The 23115-nt window shown below is 29.9% G+C and overlaps 1 protein-coding gene across 2 annotated transcripts in view; it reads left to right on the forward strand.

Annotated features, from left to right (window-relative positions):
- LOC107452266 (uncharacterized) overlaps window positions 1-23115 on the forward strand; it is a 62036-nt gene that overhangs the window by 15099 nt on the left and 23822 nt on the right. The window contains exon 1 of one of the 2 annotated variants that reach the window (XM_043049616.3): window positions 22675-22812. The exons of the other annotated variant lie outside the window; for it this stretch is intronic. The gene's annotated coding sequence lies outside the window, so the exon portion shown is untranslated. Of the gene's footprint in view, window positions 1-22674; window positions 22813-23115 lie in introns of those variants that run through there. 2 annotated transcript variants of the gene reach the window in all.

Here is a 23115-nt window from a genome sequence, read left to right on the forward strand (position 1 = left end):
TGCTCCGGAAAAAATCCGGATTTCCGGAATTTTCGCTAACAGTGATCCGGAAGTTTCCGGAGATCGAAGGTCCAGACGTTTCAAAAAATCATTGATCACAGAAGTTTCCGGAAAGAAAATTTTCAAAGGTGGAACTTAAAAACACAGTTTATTTTATTTGTTTCTAAGGGAGAGCCAGAGAGATACTTTGTAAGCTTATATTCATGATTAATATTCATTTTTTTATCAGTAAATAGTTGTTATAATCATAAACTCAAGAAAGAAATACATATTTGTAAATTTTAATTACTTGTCCTGGTCATCATAGGTATGTGTAAATGGTATTTGTGTAAATGGAATTTTAAATATATTTTAAGTAAACTAAGAAATATTGAGAAAAAGGAAAAAACCTTGTTTAAATTTTTTTCAATTAAAACTGTTTTCTTTCCGGAATTTTGACTTGGGCTCACAATTACCCCTGAATGGATGAGAAGGATTCGAAAACACGTGAGTGTTGCTAGAAATCTAAATCAAGTAAAGATTTAGGATGGTAGGAAATAATCTAAATATGGAAAAAATCCTTTGAAAATTGGGATTTTGAAAAAATTATTGCATTATAGTGGGGGAATTCTCTTCTTGGGGGTAGAATTTATTTATTAATTTTTTTATTTATTACATGGTGCGTAGCGTTTTTAAAAATTGATTATTTACGTTTTTTAAAAGCCCTTAAAGGTGCTTTTTTCATTTTTTTATTTTTTATTATATAATAAGTGCTTAGTTTTCCTTTTTCAAAAATGAGATTTTTTTTTCCTTTCCATGTCGATTTTCGCCAATGTATTATGCAAAAGCGTGCTTTTCACATTGTTCTATTCAACGTTTTCACAATTCATTCAACCACAATCTATTTCGGCTGACCGTCGGTCCGTAACGTACGAAAGCTCCAATCATATTTCATGAAATACTTGGGAGTCCGCATGTGCGTCTACTGAACTGGACCATAGCCACCGAGAAATAAGGCCGCTGAGATCATCAAGGTCTTTTAGTGACGTCACATACTGTGGGGATGTGCGATTAGCCGCCAATTTCAAATATTTGTTCTTCATTGAATAGCAGTATCGTTTGCTCGCCGGGTGTGTCGTTTTAAACGATTTCAAAAAAATATATGTTGCATTATTTTACAGCTTTTAACAATGCCCCTTACGTGTGTAGTTCCAAGATGTAAAGGGAACTACAAAAATGGGCCTAAAGTATCCGTATTTAGGTTTCCAAAATGTGAGGAAATTAAAAAAAAATGGATTAATTCCATCAAACGAGACAGTTATCAAATAACCGTTAATAGTCGAGTAAGTGTTATTTAGCATTCATGTTTTAATATTCCTTTTTGCAGACTTAATAATAAGCTTTTTAACTAAATAATGAAATAAGTTGTATTTAAGAATTATATTGCTTAAGGTATTGTTTATTGTTAGCAAAATTTAGAATATGAAACTAGCAATATATTCGTACTTTTGCAAAACTCTTAGACGTGAAATAAAACAAATTTAAACATCATTTGTCGTATTTAAATGTATATATAAACAAATATAAGATGTCATTAAGAGTTAACATTTGTATTATTTAAAAAAAATAGTAAAAAAGCTTTAGTTATACTTTTAAAATAGATAAAAATTCATAACAATGTGGATTGGCATTTGAAGCTTATTTATTCTTAACGATAGCTTACGATCATATGAGTAAAATTTCATAAATATTCATACTTGAAGGCAAAAAAACTCCGATACATTAGATTATATTAATAAAAAAGGAATTTAATTCATTGTTAGCCATTTTAAGTTTTGTATGTTCATGCTAAATATGTTATGAATCTTTCGAATACAGATGAATTGTTTTCGTGTTATCTTATGCTGTTGCCTTACATATTTTTTTTTTACTATTTTATAATCTGTTATTAAATATTGTAATTTAATTTTAATGCGTCACATTACCCAAAGATTGCCAAAAGTGTTGAAAAATAATTTATTGCTTGAATAAAATTTTCAAATAACACTCTGAAAAATATTTATCTTTGACTACAATTTTTATAAATTAATGTGCATTTTTTGACAAAAAGACTGTAATTTTTAAAGCAAAAACGAAAACTTTTTCACGTACATGCTTTTTTGGTGTTTGCATGTTATTTGAATCCTAGTTCTGTTAAGGTAATAGTTTTTTTTTAGAATCAGCCTAATTTACTTTATAAAATAGGGCGTTTTGAAAATTATTAAACCTTTCAAAGCATGTTACATGCGTGCATTCGATATATATATATGTATATTTTTTTTCGGTTTTGCACATAACCGTAGAAATCGTTCTAATAGTGCACAGATAATAAGTGCACAGATTTACGGTAGTAAATATTGTGCTGATAATAATTTTTTAAAATGTTGCTGAAACTTGCAATTTTAAAAATTGGGAAAATTGTATAAAATTTTTTAATTTTTTAAAACATTTGTGCAATATTGTTAATTTTTGAAAATTAATTGATTTTTCATTTGACTATGTGTGTAATGTAAATGAAAAAGTAGTTTCGTTTGCATTACGTACTGGTTGTGTTCTGAAGTTTTGAAAATTGAAATTTTATTTGTAAAAAATTTTTTCTCACATTTTTATATACAGTGTATTTCACAAATATTGCTGGCAAATAAAAATGAAAACTATCGAAATCTATACACTGGCTTTTTTATATAAAAGTAATTAGGCAGATTTCGATAACGTTTTCTTATTCCTCCTTAATAATTGACTAACATCTCTAATGAATACATTTTTTTTTATTATCAACAAAAGTTTTTAATATATATATATTAAATATTGCTGCAAATTAACATTTCGTACCAATTCAGGACAGTTCTGTTAAGTAATATATTTTTTTTAATTTGTTGAGTTTCGTTTTAAAACTCGTACCTGAAACTGTTTCGTTCTGTATCATTTTCTTCCTCATTTTGTGAAAAACATTGACGAAATTTTGTCCTTTTTTGACAAGGTTTGTGAAAGGCATTTTCGTGATGAAGATTTTATAAGAGAAGCCCATGGATTCGATGAAAAATTGGGCCGGAAAATTGTGGTCCCATTGCAAATTAAAAGGCTTAAATTGGATGCCATTCCATCAGTACTTCCAGATTATCCCAGATACTTAGATGGTGGTGGAAAAAGAAATCGACTAAGTTTAGAAGATAAAAAAATACTGTCTCGCATCCGTTTCATGATTAAAATGTATCATTTCTTATTTTCAAATATGATTAAATCTAATATATAATTACACATTAGAAAATAATAAATTATACACTTAAATAAGGTTTATTCTTTTGATATTAAAAATAGTTATGAGGAATCAAGATTTTAAAATTAAAAGTATAAAATTTCTTATTAAATTTCATTTCTATTCATTCATTTCTATTGAAAAGCATCAAGAAGTCCTACATGCTCATTTTATAGAATTATAACTTTAAACATATCTTAAGCTAAAAATTCACCACTTACACTTTTTTTAAGTGCTATTAAATTAGCTAAAGCAAAAATATATTACGTGGCTCAAAAGTTTGAAGTATTTACTTTAGTTTTCTCTTAATACAAATCTGAATACCGCGTTATCTTATGCTTCACTATCCCCTCAGAGGATGACGTCACAAATCTACTGAGAGGCCTTGACTCTCGGTGGCTATGACTGGACTCGGTGAGATTCTTGCACTCTCACGTATAACTCTGCTGCATTTGACAAGATTTTCTCTATTTCAGGCTTTATTTTCCACCCTCTGAAATCGAACCGAAAAATCTCTCGATATTTTTATGGTGACTAATAAAAGAGTTCTTTGTCAGAAACTAGTTATTTTATCATGATCATGTAAAGTCTTTGACAATTATTTTGCTCTTTGTTACTGTATATAGTGCTTAAAAATATTAAGTACTTTAAAGATGCTTATTTTCTGTTGAGAGATTTGGCTACGCACCCTGTATTACTAGGTCCTACGAAACAATTTTTTTTACAATTGAAACTTACAAATTTCAAACCTCTATAATTTATTCTCCTCTAGTTTTATCCACTGCAATCGTGAGAGAGACATCCTTCCACTGCTATAATCATCATTCCCATACTCATAATTCTTTGATTGATCCTACGGACGCATTGTTTACATAAGAATCGGTAGAAAATTGTCTCTAATTTTCAAAAATGCTATTATTTATAACTGTCGTTGAACAGCCGACCCTATTTTTTGGTTTACGACTACTAATGTTCAACTCTGTAGCCTTGTAAATTTTAAACCCAATCCAGAAGACAAGGGAACTCTTGGATTAAGCATTGAGAGAATTTGCCTTCGTTGAGGACTTATGGTGGAACTAACCCGCATTTGCGTTACATGGAAGGGAAAACCTCCCACAGTTAAACTGACGGCAAGGGGGCGCTAACCCATAAATATGCTATTAGAACTTAGCGATAAAATTTATTATTATCTTTAACCATAAAAAATAATGTGCAGCAAATTTTATATCCGTCGTTGAACAGCCGACCCAATTTTTTTTCCGTTTTCGACTACTAATGTTCAACCCCGTAGACGTCAATCCAGAAGACAAAGGAACATCTGGATCGGAGAAATTTGCCTTCGTGGAGGACTTTTTGATGGATCTTTCCCGCATTTGCGTTACATGGAGAGGAAAACCTTCCACGGTTAGCCTTTCGGCAAGGGGACTCTAACCCACGATCCGTCTACCACTGAGGATATTTTACGTCAGCACAATGGTCGGTGCAAGCCGGATGCGGAATTCATATCGATCAACCATCGCTGGGATTCGAACCCGGTTCACCGCAATGGAAGGCGAATGCTTTGTTTATAGTCATCACGGCTGATATGCAACAAATTGAATTTTTTTCATTTTTTTTTTTTAAAATCAGAAATGCAGGAATGCTAGTTTCCAGGTATCGTCCATTTTTATTGCCTGGACTAATTGTTTACTTGGGACTTTTGTTCTCGATTAACTTTTTATCCATGGAGAAATCTTAGCTTTGAAAACTCTTAACTCTTTTGAAATGTTTTGTTCTGTTAAAAATTAAACAAAATTGCAGTCGCCATATTGGAATGGACGGTTCCAGTTCGGACGTTCTAATGAGCGTTAAAATAACATAGCGTCTATGGAACAGCAAACGTGACTTCACTTAGCGGTCGTTATAACGGAAGGTTCGCACTAATAGGGAGTCGTACTAAAGAGCGTAGAGTGTGCAACTTCTTGCCATAAGGAATTATCTGGGTTTTAGAAAGGACGAAGAAGGTGTATATTTTAAAAGTTGGGAAACTGTTTAAAAGACCTCCAGTTCGGCAAGATTTATCCACCTTGATGAAAATAATTATCAAAATCAATAACACAATTTTCAATTTGCATACATGTTTATGAACTCGGATAATGCAACATAGGAGTAGATTTTTTAATATTAAAAAAATTAAGCCACAAACGCTTTTCCTTTTCACAAACACTGACTTTTCCTCGTATTGAAGTTTTGCGCCATTTTCAGTATGAACATGATGGCGCTGCCGCTGGCTAAGATATAGTTGACCCAACCGTATGTATAAAACACTTAAAAAGCCTCTAAAAATACCTTAATAATACCTAAAAATACTTAGTCATGAATAACTGTTGTAAACTCGCATCAGTTTTGAAAATTGCATATTTTAAAAATACATGTTTTGACAAAATTAGTAGTAAAAAAAAATTATTTGTTCAAAATATTTCGGTTTTACGCATTAAAATAATTCGACACGCAACGTGCAACTGGTTATCGTTTTTTTCCCTTCTTTTTCAGACGATTTTATATCTATCCACAGCACCTGGGAGGTCTGTTGAAATGGGGGGCTGTCCGACGCAATTAGCGATGACAGTATGGTCTTGACTCTTCTCAGCGGGCGTTCTGAGAAAAAGAGTGAAACGAATCCGGAACGAATTTCGTCTCTCCCTCCAAGATTCGCATAAAATTTTATGGATTTCTGAAAACCACCATTTTCTAAAGAATGCGGTTTGAGTCTTTGTCGATCCTTGTCGTGTTTTCGAATTTTTTCTTGTCCCTATACTTCAATTTTCAACCATGAAAGAATAAGTTTTGTGTCTTGGTTTATGTTTTCCCTGTCTTAGAGAATGAAAAATGTTTTATTATTCGTTTTGATGTTTGGAATAAGATTTTGCATGGTTAAAAACTTTTCAGACGACACCTTTTAAATTTATAGATTATGGAATCTCAAAAAAAAAAAAAATAAAGAAAGAAAAAAAAAAATAAACAGAACACCACTTTAACATTAATAAGAATTAAACGATTGTTTCGATTCTCTGAGTGCGGTGCATGTATGTTTAGCATTTAGACTTTTTTTGTTAAAAGACTTATTATAAATAAAAAAGAACTAATCAGTAGTTCTTAGAAAGGAACTCTAAATATATATTTCTTATTGTATATTTCTTGAATATAATATAAAATGTGTCAATGTTCAGCAATAGCTTAGGGATTAATCTTAAAATTATGAACAGAATATTAAAATGTTTCATTTTAATGTGATTTCTTAAAAATATATCTATTGCGCATGGTTATTTTATCACAGCGAGCTTGGGTATCTAACTGTTCGCTGTGCTCGCCAAACCCCAAAACTTCGTGAGCAGTTTCTATTTTATTTCTTCGCTTCTTGTATTTAGAACAAACCTATTATATGCTTCTCCACTTCTTGTAATCGACTTTTTGAGGGTCAACAACTTACTGGATCTTGTCTGACCTCGTCAGACAATTAGAGGATAAGCAACAACAACAACAACAACAGAACAAACCTTGTATAGATGCTACGCTTTTTTAAATGAAGTTTTAAAAATATGCAACTTATACATCTAGTGAAACCTTTCATTGAATTTATATATAATACTGTGAATGACTGAAATCATGTCAACAGTGAATGCCAACAATCATATAGTCGCTTTGGTAAATGTCCAAAATATTTGTTATATCCAACTTGACATTAATTTATTCGTTGATATTGTAATATTTATTCGATATTTTAATATCTGTTGAGGATAGATTAGGTGAAACATCAGTGCCCGGAGTACCGGTTAAATGCATACTGGGCAGTGGCACTTGACAAACATTTGTGTAGGGCATACCGGGCAGTAGGGCTGGACGATATAGAGATTTCTTAAATCGATATAATCAACCCTTTTATATCGCGATATTAGGTTATATCGATTTAACAATCTAAACGACAAAACTAAGAAATAAATCCACAGCACCCCTTCCTCTATTCAAATGTATTGTTTTTTTTTTTTTAAATCACTTACAGTCAACTCCTAGTCCACAGAAATTTTGACAAAGTTGTTCTGATTATGAATAATTTTTTGCAGATATTCAAAAGCTTATTTAAATACTACAATTTACTAATTTTACTCTGTAACTTTTCACTAAAGGTATTGGAGAATATTGTTTACCTTTTTCTTTTGCATTTATTTTATTAGTAAAAAAAATTAAACTTTCACTTTCTCTGTACATATATAAATAACTATACATTAATATTTTTATTGAAAATATGCTTAAATGAACTAAGACTAGTTTAAAATTCATCATCATGCCTGCGCCCTAGTTTTTAGATTGCACCTGGAAATTTCCCATTCCTAACATAATTTTTTTACTTTAATAAAAAATATACTTTGTAAAAATTCACTTTTGAAGTATATCAGTAATAAGATGCAATTTCCTTTTATTCCAAATTTAATTTTTTAGTTGTTATTGTTGTTGTTAATTTACGTCGCACTAGAGCTGCATAATGGGCTATTGGCGACGGTCTGGGAAACATCCCGGAGGATGATCCGAAGACATGCCATCACAATTTTGACCCTCTGCGGAGGGGATGGCACCCCCGCTTCGGTAGCCCGACGACCTGCGCGCAAAGTCGAGCACTTTACGGTAGCACAGTTTAACGAGGACCAATACCGCACCCCCTCGGTCCCTATGCAGACTGATCCAAGTGGTCACCCACCCGCACACTGACCGTAGACAGTGATGCTTGACTTTGGTGATCTGCTGGGAACCTTGTCTTAACGATCAGTCCTCTGCGGGACTTAATTTTTTAGTAAAATACGTTTAAGGTAAGATTTTCCATATCAGCACCAAAGTATTCGCTAAGCATCGGTGACTTCCGGCAGCAGCACGCAAGAAACTAAATAAAAACACCACCACAAAAAAAGGCTAATTTGAAAGTTAAAAATCGTTAACTTCCCCTTTCAATATTTTTTTACAATTGATTCCAAGTAAAACAAAACTGCAACTTCAGTTGACGCAAGAAAACAGGTACCGAACAATACGAAAATAGACCCGTAATGCACATGCCTTAAAAAGATAAATCTCTAAACTTAACATTATGCACGCGAGAAACTACAAAAAAAAATAATAATAAATTTTTAAAAAAAAACATCACGATACACGTCTTATTCGAAAGGTGAAATCTTTTAACTGCGCATGCATTACGGGGCTATTTCCGAACGATACGGAAATATCCCCGTAATGCGCCATAAAAAGATAAATCTCCCAACATTTATAATAAACAAGCGAGAAATTAACGAAAAAGAATAATAATAAATAACAAGATCACAAAAAAAGGCAGTTACAAAAGATAAAATTAGTAAATTTCCTAAACATTTTTTTTACAATTTATTCCAATTAAAACAAAACACCAATTTTATTTAGCGACTTCAGTTAGCGCGAGCAAATAGAAACCGAACGGTACGGAAAGAATTAATGTAACATACACGCTGAAAGAAAACCCGGTAAGATATTTAAAGATATTACGGAAAGAAACTCCGCAATGCATGTGCCTTAAAAAAGACAAATCTCTAAATTTTATAATACACACGCGAGACACGGCAAAATGATAATAAATAAAAACATCACAAGAAGAGTTTAATTCGAAAGGTGAAACTCGTTAACTCCTTCCGGACAAGTTACTAAATATTTTTTAACAATTTATTTTAAGTAAATCAAAACACCAATTTTATTTTGCGTTTTCAGTTAGTGCGAGCCATAAAAGATAATGATTTCATGTGCCATAAAAGATAAATATCTCAATTAGATAATAAATATTTTTAATAAGGATTTTATATATAATATTTGAGAAATATTAATTTTTTAACGCTATATTTGAAAGAAATTTCTTTAAATAGTTTGAAATGATTAGTTTAAAAACAAAATTCTCAATACAAAAGAGGAGAAAAAATATAACAGTTACCTATTTCAGAAATCAGGATATGTAAAATTGAAGATGGGAATTTTCCCTCCTGCACGAGCAAGATATCCTAAAATCGGAATTCTAAAGAGAAGACAATCACATACACTTGGTGGTAAAAAATCCTCCGCAAATATCGATATAAACTTGAAATCTGAATGAGGAGATTCAACTGCACCGATCCCTGCTATATCGATCGGAATGAGGAGATTTAATTGCACCGATCCCTGCTATATCGGAGTTTTTTTTTCAACCGCCAAATATCGATATAACCTAGTGAATTAGTTTTGAATGAAGAGATTCAATGGCCCATTCCGATTTAACTATACCAACCCCTGCACCAGATGTGATTTTGGCAAATAGCCAAAGAAGTTGAGCGCACGTGTTACCAAGAGAATGAGTTGATAGTTGACCTTGAATCTTTCCCTTACGCTACGGCAGATCGGACTCTGTTCTGTACATTCCCGCAATGATTAAACCGGTGTTTCACTACATCGGAGAGAGCAACATCGATTTAGCGTTTGCTGTCATGAATAAATCGATTTAGTAGAGTCGAAATGCTCACTCCGGAATTTTGTTGAAGATGAAATGGATAAATCGGTATTACGATGTTGGAGTTAAATCGATATATTGTCTTACATCGGTATAAAGCCCAGTCCTACCGGGCAGTGACACTTAACTAGATCTAGTATATATTTCGGTCTTTCATAGTAACATATATATTCTGATTTAATTATCAACGAAATTGCTACCGTAAATTCTTCAGAGCAATTCCAGTTAGTTACGCTCGCTTATTGGAAACTTACGTGATTTTGCATAGCTCTGTATGTATGCTTGTACTTTTTCTAAAATGAATTTCTGAAACTATGCCGTGAAACCTTTGATTTATAAATTTCAGTGTATGGAGAGGAGACACTGAGTATTCTTATATGAACTCATAACACCTTATTATAACATACACTCGCATAATGCATGAAAGCATCCCCCCAAAAATGTAAGAAGATGAATTTTTTTTTTTATTGTTGGCCGATCTATGTTGAGAAAATTCATTCTTCTGCGTAAATTATAAAGCTAATAATCGGCGCAAACCGTGCACGCCAAGAATTGATTTTTCAAATCATCGCTGATTTTCATGTTGTAATATTATATTACAAATATAATGATTTTATTTACTTGATTTGATTTTGTAATTTTTTTTAAGGGTAAAATTTTGTAAAATGAAAATTTTATTTTGCATTAAAAAAAATTTGTAGCAATTTGATTTTAATTGTATCAAAAAATTTCCACTGGTCTGCCTGAATTTCCTCGGAACCTCGTTCGCCTTTGGTTTGCATCCCTGACAGGAAGTAAGACAACTAAGAACTGCCGAGAAAATGATTTTTAAATGACGTTAATTTTCGACTGCTTAGTCGCGAATTGAGCGCGCCGAAAAGCGATTAGTCAAATTTAAAATTCACGTGTCGTAATTACATATTAGAAATATCGTTATTTGAAAAGAAACTGCCGAGAAAATGATCGGAAAATGACGTAGATAAATGAAGGAATAGTTGCGAATAAAGCACAACAGAAGGTGATTACTCGAACTCGAAACTTGTGTGTCGAAATATCGTATTAAGAAATGGGAATTTATTAAACCTTGTCGAAGCGGCGGAAAAATTGACCAAGGATTCCTATAAAACAAGGTGGATTTAGAACTGATTTCTCGAATTGAGTGCGTCAAAAAATTATTACTCAAATTTAAAATTCCCGTCTCGTGATAACATTGTGTTAAAAATATCGGAATTGGGTCTAATATAGCCTACGTCACAGGTTGTGTTGCTCCTACTAAATTTAACCCATGAACGGCATTTTCTGCGAGCTTAACTTCAAGCCACAAATAAACAAACGAAGTGTTCGATCGTTTAAATAGCTGCTCGCCAGATTTTATTGCATTATAAAGAAAAGTTATTGAAACTAAATACAACTAAATAAACAACAACAACTAAAACAAATAACAACAACTACTAATAACAATAACTAAATAAACAGCAACTAAATTTCATTCGTTTAGCATTGCGTCATATGTTGTTCCTACTAAATCGAAGTAGTTGTGTTTTTTTCATATTATACCCAATTTGGATGACCTCACAAAAACGATAACCGTGAGTCATGCGCATCAAGAAGTGATTATTCAAATTTCGGGTGTCGCAGCATTATCGTATTAAAAATATCGAAGTTTGTAGAATCGTGAAGAGATCGCCTAAAAAAGCGATAAATAAGTACTACAGAACAATGACCAGAAAAATAAAAGGATTAACGATGGAATCACCTTTAATCGAGAGCGTTAAGAACTCTAATTCGAAATTCGCATATCGTCGTATTCGAACATGGTATTAAAAATTTCGGAATTAGTAAAATCGTGTGAAAAATAAAACGATTGAAAATTACGACCATTAGAAGCTGAAATTGAAGAAGTTGAAGATTGAAATTCACAACCATTTTTCTATACTTAATTTTTTAGAATACTCATGGAGATGAAAGAGAATTTGCGATGAAAAGTTTTTCCCTTGGTATAGCGTCCAGTTTTTAGTTCTTTGTTGCGAAAAAGAAATTTCATCAGTTTGGTGGCAATATGCTCATTAGTGAGAAATATAATGCTCTACACCCAGCTCGCATGCGCTCGCCAACCCCCAGAATTGCTCGCAGTATTTTTCGGATCGCTTCGCAATTCGAACTCACTTCGCTAGCTCTTTGAAAATTTAACCATTTTAATCTTGCCTTGTATGAACGTTTAAACTTCTTTTTTTTTTTTTTTTTTTTTTTTTTTTTTAAAATTAGATAACATATATATCTTGTAAAGCCTTTGATTTATATGCATTTATGAATGTTAAATTTTTTGCATTTTCTTATTTACAATTACCTATTTGCAATACTTATCTACAGGGATTACTTATTTACATACATTACTCATTTAAACACATTGAATCAATTCATTCAATTTGTATGCATTACAATTTGATTTAATTGTAGCATTTCTTGAGCACAAATCTTGTAGCACATAGAGATAACATTTGAAACCAAAAACTATAAACTTCATACTATTATGCAATTATAATTCATATATTGTATTATTTCAGTGATTGGACTATTACAACATAAAACTCGTAAAATGTATAAAAAACAAAGTTAAATGTAAGAAAATTTTTAATTAGTTTAAAAAGCACAAATGGTCGATATTACTCTTTTTCGTTAATTATAAATTATTATTAAGTATAAAATTTTGCTTTAAATTATTAATTAACCTGCGTAAACTAAAAAGGTTAAGTAAAAAAAAAAAAATTATAACAGTTTGTTTATTAAAATTTAATTGTTCGTTTTTACCTTTTTTTCCTGCCTAACTTATATCTCAGTATATTTCAGTTTTCCATTACCCACACGAGCTAAAAATTTTCTTTCAGCAATTTGTAAATGTGTATGTTTATGCGTTCATACTTATACATATACCATGCACATACCTTTTCATATGTACCTCATGCTCACTCTCTTGATATTTCACTTCTTTGTTGGCAGCGTGAAAAAGAAATTTCTTCGGTTTAACAATATACGCATTAGTATTTTATATAGTTTTAGGATAGATACAGTGATTGGAATTTAGAAGACTTTTAGAGCTTAATTAGTTAACAAAAAGTATGAAGTGTAAGAAGTTCCTTTTTATAAACTTCGATGTTATAACCTGTTTTTTTTTTTATATTTTTTATTTTTTATTTTAAATATCTTCTGATCTCGATTTACTTTTTGCTTTTTTATTTTTTTTAAACATTTTAATTACATTTGAATAAGTTTATAATTACTTTAATTTTGGGCTCAACCATGCGATTCGGATGGTTAGCTAAAAATAATATAACTGTTAAAGTTTTTTTCGGTAAATTTTTTTTTACCTCATATAAATAATATTTTGCAATTTGTAAACATCTTCTTGATTGCATCGGAATGACACTTTATTACATAGTAAACTCAATACATAACAATCTCCTAGGAGACTTACTAATTGATACATCATATACAAATTACTATTATTAATTGTATATGTGATATACAATTTTAAAAATTTTTTTCTGTAGAATACTATATAATTCTAGTGTATAGTTTTTTATTTTTTTTTATTTTTTATAAATTTAATCTTTTTTAATTGAATATTTAATTGCATTAGCTTAGAATCGATCGTAAAGAAAGCCCACTTGTTAAGTTTCCGTATTGTATCAGGAAAAAAAAGATTAATATTGAATTACTTTGTTTCTGAAGTAACTACAATATTTATTTACTTCGGAAATAAAGTAAGTAATGGTGTATGCAATATTTCTTGAATTACATAGTTTTGAATAATGCTATTTTAAGAATCAGGTATCGTGTTGATATCAGTTTGTTAATATAAAAAGTTTTTTTTTTTTTTTGGTAAATCATTTACAGTTGAACCTCGATTTAACGAATTGATTGGGACCGTGAAATCCGTTCGTTAAATCAAAGCAATTCGTTAAATCGAATATAAATTTTTATAAAGAGTATGGTATAAAAATATCAATTCAAAAATACCCTTAGATATACAGATATGAAAAAAAGTGATTATTGTTTACTACGAGCTTAAAAATTTTATAAGTTATACGTTAGAAAATCAACTTTAAAATGACCTTAATTCTTTAACTCTACTTGCTTTTAAAACTTAATACATACATCTAATTACACACATGGATTAAAGTGTGAAATATTCAAAATTTTAATTGCGAAAAATTAAAGTTTTAGTTTTATGTGCGATTTTTTTTTCTCCAGAGATAATCAAAGCTAAATCAAATCAATCAGCTCTGAGTCGACTGTTAGATAAAAATAAGGAGGGAGGAGCTCGTTAAATCGAAGCTAAAAATTCGTTAAATGAGAGCGTTTTAGCACCTTTTTTGTCGGGACAGAGAAAATACTCGTTAATCGGAGAATTCTTTAAATCAAAGTACGTTTAATCGAGGTTCGACTGTATCAAAAATCTAAACGCTAATAACTCTTAGCTATTTGAATATATTTCAAAAATTGTTGATTGAAAAATTGTATTAGCATAATTTTGTGAGAAAAAACTAATGGGGAATCTAAAATACTGCACGCTTTATATTGTTATTTTGCACCTTTTTTGTCGGGACAGAGAAAATACTCGGTAAATCGGAGAATTCGTTAAATCAAAGTACGTTAAAATCGAGGTTCCACTGTAATAATTTTTATTCTATCAGTAGTACAAACTACAAACACTTGTTGAGTAGTTGGCTGACATAAAAAGTGATAATCGACGTACAACCGTGTTGATCCTGGGGGGTGTCTTTAACTTTTGACCTGACGCCTATTTGTAAGTTTACGTGAAGCAATTATCGTTTTATGATTTTTCTTGTGGGATTCTAGCTGGGGGTTCTTTTTCTTGGAAGGAAAGAATGTCCGCTGCTGACAAGATCTCCTTGTCTCACATTTCAGTTTTCTTTATTTTTATTTATATTTTTGCATTCAAAAGTTTCAGAAAGAAATAAAATATGTTAGCATTTTTATTTTAGATTCCTGTTTTAAGAAAATATTCTGTGGTGGTTTATTTATAAATTAGTCTTTGGAGTAAATAAAAGAATATGTTTCTCTCTCTCTCTCTATAAATTAATATAACAAAATTTTGTGCCTTGGTGTCAATCTTTGGGATATTTTTGTTAAACTATTTAATTTTTTCTTTCATAAAAACTCTTAATATGCTATCATTTATTAAATTTTAAAGTATACTTAGAGTTTACCATTTTAAACAATCTGCAAATTTTATCGCGTTTAGTTTTATTTCTTAAAACGTATTTTTACATGCTTCATTTATGATCGCTTCTTATGATGCTAAATTTTATTATACTGCTAAAATTTTTAAATTAATTTGTACCATTTTTCAATGTTTTTTAAATTGATGCCTCGCCTATTATGTTTGAACACTCAAACTCCTAAATTCTATTTTCGGAGTAACTACTATTTTATTTTTTATTTTATATCCGTCGTTGTACAGCCGACCCAATTTTTGAGTTTACGACTACTAATGTTCAACTCCGTAGCCTTGTAATTTCGAACCGATCCAGAAGACAAGGAAACTCCTGTATCAGTACCCCCAGAGGTATTGATTTGTTATGGGAACATGGAGGACTTTGCGACTCGACAGATTTAACATGCATCAGTTACCAAGAGTAACTACTATTGTTAACTTTAAGATTTCACTAAATTCTTTGAGGCCTTCTGGTGTTGCCATGGATCCTCTTTTTCTTTTGCTGAGAGGTCCCGTACGCGCACTTAGAGTCTACAGTATGCCCGGATGCCCCCTGACGGGGGCGTTACGGGGTTAAGCTTTGATACTGCTAAAATTTAAAGCGTATACGTTATTATAGAACTGTATTCGTTCTAAAAATTGTAGTTTATTCTCGTTTAAATTTAAAAATGCATTTAAATGATTGGGTGCATATATTTATCAAGAAGTCATAATCTATTAAAATGACCTTTCGACGATTAAAAAGTACTTTAATTGGAAAATGAATTATATTTTAAACACTTATGCTCGATTAGTTAAGGAAAGAGATTGTTTTATATCATCCCTTCTTAAAATAACACAGTAATATTTACAGTGCTCCAGAAAAAAAGAGAAAAAATCGTTCTTAAATCTTCACGTTTTAGGACTCATTCTGAATGGTTCGGGGGGGGGGATGACCTCAAATATACTTATTAATAAATGCAGACGATATTTTAAGTTACGAAATCAGACACAAAAACGTTCTTTCTCTGATTAAACATACCTTTTTTTCCGACAGTTTCGGATTTCTGACCCCCAATATGTAGGGGGTTGCCGCAATCTGGGAAATATGGTCCCAATAGTTTGGTCAAAGCAACACTCCAAAGTTTGGACCCTTTAATGTTAATTTTACTTCTTACGTATTTTATATATCTCGAGAACTTTTTAAGCGAATTGAAAAATTTCTGCACACAATTATAAAATTCTTTTATCCAAAGATAATTCCTTAAAAAAATAGCTCGTAATAAATATTTATTATTTTATTTAATAATGGTCTAAAAAATTTTGAATTGTAAGGCATACAATTTTTTCTGCAATAATCTGCAACTTCTTTTAGTTAAAATCTTTTACTTTTCTCGAATTGACAGTTTTGAAAATTTGTTAAACATATTTCTAAAATTGAATTTTGAAAAGAAATTTCTTTGCTAAAAAAATAGCTTTTGAAAATCTTGAAAAAAAAATAAATAAAGAAAATGCTCTTTAAACATGCACCTTAATGGGAAAAAAAAAAAAAAAAAAAAAAAAAAACATAGAACACTTAAAAATAGCGAAAGGGTGAAAACGAATAAAATATTTTTAAAATTTTATTCAGTATTTTCCGAGCTGATACGAATGTACGCCGAAATTAGCCATTTTAAAATTTATTTTTATTAGTATTGTTTAAATCGACAAAAACCGATTTGCACAATAATACTACTTAAAATTATCTATTCTTTTATTCTCTTCACGGAAAAAGGTTTTTTTCCCTTTTTTTTGAAAATCAAATACCTTATAATTCTAATCTTGACTGTCTTAGAATTTTCAGACTATTTTTGAAATTCTGAATAAGTTCGGAAACAAACAATTTAGATTGATAAAAAATATTCTCTTTCCCATTATCATTTGTTAGGCTATCATTTGTTAATGTTATCATTTATTTGTTAATGGTTTTCTTGTAAAAGGTCCCTGTTCTATCTTAAAGTAGCTCCAATTAGTATAATGTTCTACATGCAATTTTAAAAATAGATTATTTATTTATTTATATTTTTTAGAAGACAAATGAATGGAATTCAATAATTTATATTTGTTTAAAAAAATTTGTCCTCGTTTGTGATTTTTGTTCAATTTAGCGAATATGTGCAAAAATAATGCTTTATTTATAAAATATGGTTTATAATTTAAATATATTCAACTATTTTTAAATGCTAAAAATTATTCTTAAAAGTATTTTTTGCGTAGAATTATCTTAACTCTTTAAAAAGTCTTTTAAAAACTCTTTTAAAAGACATTGAATTAAAATGTGTTTTTAGGGACACCTAAAAAGACATTATCTTTACATAAGGTTTTGGTAGATTTTTATAAATAAAAATTTTTTTTTCAAAACCTCCGGAAGGCCCCAATTTTTATTCTATAGATTGTGTTTTATAATTGTTGTACTTATTCTTTGTGAAATTAAATTTTAACGATGATTCACGTAAAATAAAAAAGTTTTTGATCATTAAAAAAAAGGAAAAAACAATAAGTTTAAATATATAATATTTTAAACTTTTTTCATACTCAATTGAACCTAAAACCGATATTTTTCCTTCTTTGAGCTATGAGTCAGAAATTAAGAAGAACTGTTAAGGCCTGGTTTCTTAGGACAGGACGCCGTCAGCTGGAAATCAGCGTTAACCTCTGATTGGTCCATTTGTGAGTTTGACAGTATACGTCATCGAACGCTCATCTTGAACTACAATTGCCGTCCAACTCAACTGCAGTTGGATTACAACGTGACGTTAACCACAGAAGCAATGGCGGACAACATCCAACAGCACATTAAAATCAGCCAAGATTTTGATTTTGACATTAAACATAGCTTCTTCATTAAACATAGCACTCTTCATTTAGCTCAGCTGCAATGTGTTTTTTCTTGGACAAAGTCATTATTTGTTCTCTAAAACACTGGTCGACAATAACAAAATCAATACAAATTCAAAATAAATATTTGTTTACGTTATTAACGCATGCGCAATGAGAGAAAATGTCTGCGTTGGGCCGACTGCTCACGCTGAGCTAACAAAAAAGTATTTTTATGGCGTCAGATCTACGTCAACTTTCCGCTGACGCCCAGATAAGGCGCTAGTTCTAAGAAACCAGGCCTTGAGCTAACAAACCAGTATTTTGTTGGCGTCAGCGGGACGTTGACGTCACGCTGACGCCCAGATAAGGCGCTTGTCCTAAGAAACCAGACCTTAAGTCTTTAGTCCAGACTTTAAGTGGTATTCGTTTAAACCTATCTTAAGAAAATTCTATGATATTTATACGCTTTAAATTTGTATAAACTATGTACCTTGTAAATTGGAAAAACTTAATTCCTTTTTGTTGATAGTATAAATTTTTTTTTTATTTTTTCAATAATAATTTAAGAAGGGAAAAAATACTGCTTATATAGTCCTGCTAACTGGTTTAAATTGTTTTTACACTTAAAAGCAAAATTAAAGTAAGAATTTTACTTCGTATTACCCCACAGAAATGTAAATATCAAATCGATTTTTTTTGTGTGGATAATTTTAACTTCTTTATAGTTGTTACACTAATGCAAAAAAGTATTAATTTTTTTTAAACAATATATTTTAATGAAAAAAAAAAAAGGAATCTTAGCCTATATTATTTTTCTGCTTACTTTAAAAGTAATAAATATTTGTTTTTCTTAATAAAAAGTTATAAAGTTTTTTCTGTGCCCTAATTAGAAATTATAACAATTTATTTATTTATTATAAAAAAAAGAAACTAGTGGTATACATGATTTCTTAAAGTTTACAGTTATGGAGTTATTTATTTCGATATCTTTGCTATTGATTTTTGGTTTTAAATATTTTTCATAAATTTTTTTCATTGTTGTTGTATACGTAACCAATAAATATTTAAATTTTACGTTAACAAATAAAAATTGCAAAATGAAACCTAAACCAGCTAATATGAATGCAAATATTGCTTCTCTAGTGCGACGTAAATGAACTAAAACAACAACAGCAAATGTTGCTTAAAAAAATCTTACCTGTTCTAAATTTGTTTTTGTATTGAAATTTATAAAGCTGTGTTCAATTGCTATTTTAAAATTACTTTAAACGGAAAGAAACTTTAAAATGTTAACTTTCAAATTTTTATTTAAAAGTTTTAATGCTATGTTGCATGTCATATTGCTAAATCATTGTTCACAATTTTAAATTTACCTTTCTTTTATTGTTTGTTCCATTTTAAAATAAAATTATTAAAAAAAAATAAACCTCTGCTAAACTAGGTTGAAGGTCTGCTTTTAATAAAATATCAGAAGGTATTAAAATATTTTTCAAGATCAAGTTTATGAAAATAAATAAATAAATAAATTTTCACTTTAATAAAAATCCATACCTCTATCTCATCGACATAGATGATCATAGAATAACCGAATAAGATCATAGAATAAATTTAAAAAAAAAAAGAAAGAAAAATAAAATCTTTTCTTCTGATTTTGGCTTGAAATCCATTTTAGGCGAAAAAAAAGAGCGCCGTAAGTTAAAGCATAGAGCTTTTTGGATCAGAAGTTAAATAATTTTCTTTTGCAGGATTAATTATATTTTCCGCATGTTAAGTGTAAAATTAAAGCTTTACTTAAATTTTAAGGCTAGTCTTCTTTTTAATTATTAAAAATTAACGTAATTATTATTTCTGTTATTTTCTTTAGCGAAAAAGCTAGTGATTCTCTATATTTTCTGGATTTTTCGCATCAATCTTACATTTTGTTTTGTGTTTTTTTTTTCTTCTTTTTTTCCCTAAACGCAATTTCAAGGTTTGAGCATAAAATAACCATTTTAAAATTGTACATGGCTCGTCCATTTTTCACTCTACTTAACATCCCCATTTGTCTTCCCTCCCTGAAACCCATTGGTCATCTTGAGAAGCGTGAGAAAGGCTTTCTTTTGGAGCAAGTGTCTCCTGGGCATTCGTCACATCTGTGCCGATATCTCTTTCAATAAGATCTTCCCCAACCATTCTTTCCTTTGTGTCGGTGCTAACAGCTATCAGATAGTGCTTTTGTGCCTTTCATGTCTCAACAAAGATTGCCTCGTAATTGGAGTCGTAAAAGTGTTATCGTTTATGCATTCATCTCTTTAAGTGCTGCTGTGAAATTGGTTTGTCAAATCAGTAGGTGGTCTTTTTTGCTGGTCCTAAAGATGCTGCAATCATATTTGTGGATGGTGTTATGTTTGTTATTTGTTTTTTTGGGGAGATATGTTGTGGCGATTGGACCACCTTGGAGGCATGTTTTTTGGTGTTAAAACCTGCACGTTTGTAGTTTTTGATAATTGGCAATATTTTATTTAAAAAGAAGCATTTTTAAAAAGCCCAGATACATAATTGCTGTAAACGGTGCATTAAAAAAAAAATAATAATAATTTTCTTATAAAGCGAAATGATTGTGATATCTTATATTCGTCAAACAAACTTGTAACTTTTGTAGATTACTTTGCTTGTTATTTGCAATAACTGCTAAAATATTTATGGAGAAATAGACATTATAAAAATTTTTCTTACATTTGTCTTACGTTTTTTTGCTATAACATTAAAAATAACAATACTTTAGCAATAAACAATAATAATACAATGCTTAATATAACAATACAATTTTAACAATATTCTGGAAGCAATTTGAAATTATAGTTTTTAAATTTGAAATAAATTTATTAAAAACTGCGTAAGATACGAATTTTTAAGAGTAGCTATGTTATACTGCGCATGCGCGAAAATTTTTTTCTTGATTTTGTACTGAATCGTATTTGGCAACTAATGAAAAAAAGTTTGATTTGAATTTGTCACAAATTTAAAATGTTTCATGCAATTTTGTAAGTAGTTTTTGTACATTTTTAAAGAAAGCTAAAAACGATAAAGGGGTTTTCACAAATTATATTTTATACTCTTAAACAAGATTGATTAAAAATGACGCGGCCAGTTGGTGGATCTTCCACCCTAAAAATATGATTTCTTTCATGCGTTTTCTTTCCTTATACCACACATTTCCATGTATGGACAATTATTGTAAGATATTATTTGTTATTAAATTTATTTTATGATACGAAATAAAATTTGTGTAAAACCCTCTATAAATTAACGCTTTCTTTTAAAAAAATGCAAAAACTACTTGGAAAATTACTTAAAACTTTTTAAATTTTTAAGATATTCAAATCAGACTTCTTTAATTAGTTGTCAAATACAATTCCCATCAAAATTTAGTAAAAAATTATTTTCGAAATTAAATTTTTTTTAAAAAATTTTTTTCCGCGCATGCGCAGTATAAAAGAACTTTTTTAAATATTCATATCTTCCGCTGTTTTTAATGAATTTTTTCAAATTTTTATTTTTCAAATTTGTCTATAACAATAATTTTAAACAATAATTTTAAACTATTTTAAAACAATAAATTTAAATTGCTGGTTGGAAAACTTTTGAATTTAGCGGGCCGAAGAATCCCCGTGTACTTAAATGGTGACTCGTGCACGTTAAATCTGACTGGGTCACAAAGTCCTTCATGCTCTCATAACAAATCAGTACCTCGGGTGGGGTACTGATCCTGGAGTTCCCTTGTTTTCTGGATTGGGTTCAAAATTACAAGGCTACGGAGTTGAATATTGGTAGTCGTGAACTGCTAAATTTGGTTCGGCTGTTCAACGACAGTTTTAAAATAAAATTTTTGTTAAATTACTCCTAAAATTTTGTTACATTTTATTGTATATTTCAAAGTTAAAGTTAAAAAAAACGCAAGAAGAATTTTTTTTAAATGTTATATCTCCATAAATATTTTAAGACACGTTTACAAAATTACAAATAACTACTAAAGTAATCGATAAAGTTAAAAGTTTATTGCTTGATTTCCTGCATAGGGTGTTCAAAAATACTTGCTTTCTTTCATAATTTATTGTCGGTCCCTCAAACCTCTAAAAGCTTTAAATCTTATTTGCTAAGTATGAAAAATCGCGTGAACAAAATATCTCTAAAATACAAAATAATCCTCTAATATTTTGAGAAATTTAAGAAAATGTCAAAAACTTGTCTCTCCCATCATTATACTCATTAAAGTTTCTATACAAAGTTTTGGAGTCAATATATTTTCCTCTTTTTTTTGTTATTTTAGGATATAAAACATATTTTTCAAACTTAAATGAACGTAGAACAAGTATTGCATTGCTTTATATTTTTTTTATAATGACTCATAATATAATATTAAAGAGTAAAACATTGTTTTAGTTCAATATTTTTACTTTATTTAAGTCATGTCATAAGGCATTTTGAGAGCAATTTTCGCATTTTTAGAGCATTTTTTGCACTTTTTAAGGGCATTAGTTGATATTTTTTAGGTCATCAAAATCCGGGCTCTAATCATCATATATACCATAAAAATAAACAATAATGTAGTACTTATTTGCTTAGAAATATTGTATAATAAATGAAATGAATTTATTTTTTGTGATCCTTTTAGTCGCGTAAAATTTTCGTAAAAGGGGGGAGTAAATGGTAGGATAGAAAGTTTTGAGGGGAGATATGGTTCGCGCCTGATTTTGGCCAATTAGCTTCGCACATTGAAACTTCCTGCCGCAAGCGCTCTTTCGTGATTGGTCAGAGAAGATCGTCTTCTTTCTCTAGTTTCTAAAATAGTTTTTATTCTTTTCACTGTCACTGTGGCGAAAACATCGTTTTTGTTTACTTTATATAACTCTTGGATACGGTGGCTGGAAGAATTTGGATTTTACTTTTTATTTGGTATAGTTTGTTTTTATGATTTATCTTTTCATTTGTTTTTATAATTTGATTTTAAAATTTTTCATTTTAATAATGCCTATTTTTTTTTCTTTTTTTCTAACAATTTAAAAAAAAAAAATCTCGTGAAGTTGGTGCGTTTTAGTTTACAACTGTTTATTAAACTGAAAGTGTAGTTAATAATTTAAAGAATGGCTTAGGATAAATATTTTACTAAATCCTAACCTTGGATACAGTGGCTTAGAAGAATTCGCATTTTTATTTTCACTTAATATAAATTTCTTTTTTGCTTCATTATATAGTTTG

Source organism: Parasteatoda tepidariorum, chromosome 4 (genome assembly GCF_982258835.1).
Source record: "Parasteatoda tepidariorum strain Cologne lab strain chromosome 4, Ptep-v5.0, whole genome shotgun sequence".
Taxonomy (NCBI): Eukaryota; Metazoa; Arthropoda; class Arachnida; order Araneae; family Theridiidae; genus Parasteatoda; species Parasteatoda tepidariorum.